The sequence below is a fragment of the Channa argus genome, chromosome 6 (assembly GCF_033026475.1).
Source record: "Channa argus isolate prfri chromosome 6, Channa argus male v1.0, whole genome shotgun sequence".
NCBI lineage: Eukaryota > Metazoa > Chordata > Actinopteri > Anabantiformes > Channidae > Channa > Channa argus.
Window position 1 is genome coordinate 19484748 of NC_090202.1, and position 1353 is coordinate 19486100.

The window sequence follows — 1353 nt, forward strand, 5'->3', positions numbered from 1 at the left end:
CTTCCCATTTAAGTGTCTTATCACCATGTTTATGCCAACTACCAGCTGCAGATAAATTAACCTGCAGGCTTATTAAGTCATTTTCTCCTCAGTGGACTTAATTCCTTATTTTTTGTACTTATTGTAAATGATTTAGTTTGGAATATATTAAAATACACAACTCTCTATGATGTTTGTGTCAACCATTATCAATCAGCCTTCTTTATTTGAATAAAATTTTACTTTTTATTTTTAGTAACAGACTTTAATAAAATAGCCAGTATCAATATGTCTGTCTGTAATTTGCTTTTTAATCTCTGTGCAAAGTGGGCTGTATCAAAAGGAAAAATGACCCTGAAGATTTGTGTCCAAGAGATTTATCTGCAAAAAGGTTAAAATTATGAAGAACTATGATAAGATAAAGTAGAAAGAAGAGCTGCGGCGACAGTAGTGGCTCTGTAAGGCTACATGCAAGCATGTGTGTAATGTTCATCTTAGTATAGTACTAAACGAAGTACAACTCTGAACTTTTAGTTTACTTTAAAAAGAACAGAGTTGTCTTTAAAGTCGACACACTAGCTGGTATCTTAAGTATATACAATATGTGAGGGTTTTCTTCTATAACTGTGTCAGATGGAGGCATACTGAAACCTTGGTGTTTGTGTTTCCTCTTCCTTTGCTTTACCCTCTTCACGTGTGAGACACAGTGCTGCCAGATTGTCTTGGCATGGAAGGGGAGGGATTATGTGTGTGTGTACAGTCACTTACTACCTTTTCTAGAATAGATTACTACTACTGTGGTCTAAAATAATCAGCTGCAAAGCATATAAATGCTACTGTGTCTTTGTGTGTGCGTGCGAGCATGACTGAATACTGTAATATAATTTCAGGCTTGCAGTCATTGGCGTGCTGGCCCAGTGTCCACTGGCTTGCCTGGCTCACCTTTCCACTGTGTCACACCCAGACACAGTTGTAGTTGGGCACACATGAAGGCACGTGGACACGCTGTGGCTTGTGCTGGTGCAGTGTAGTTTAGATCACACAGCATGCTCCACAATAAAGGTCAAATTCCTACATAGATATTCTGCTGCTCAATTTTTCATCATCAAAAAATTAACTGCAATACATTTAATAATTTTATCATGAAAATCTGCAATAGCTGCATTCTTAACCTCAGTAAAATACATTTATAACAACTTGCAAGACTGGTAATTGTTACAATGTGTTTAAGCTACCAGTTAATTGCTGTAAAACCAAAACAATGAGGTGAAAGATGCTAAAAGGCTACAAAAAGCTGCTGAGGGGAACTGACTGATAATTGTGTGTGTAAACAGCAGTGATCAATCTTGTTAATGTAGGAGTCTATTCTCATTG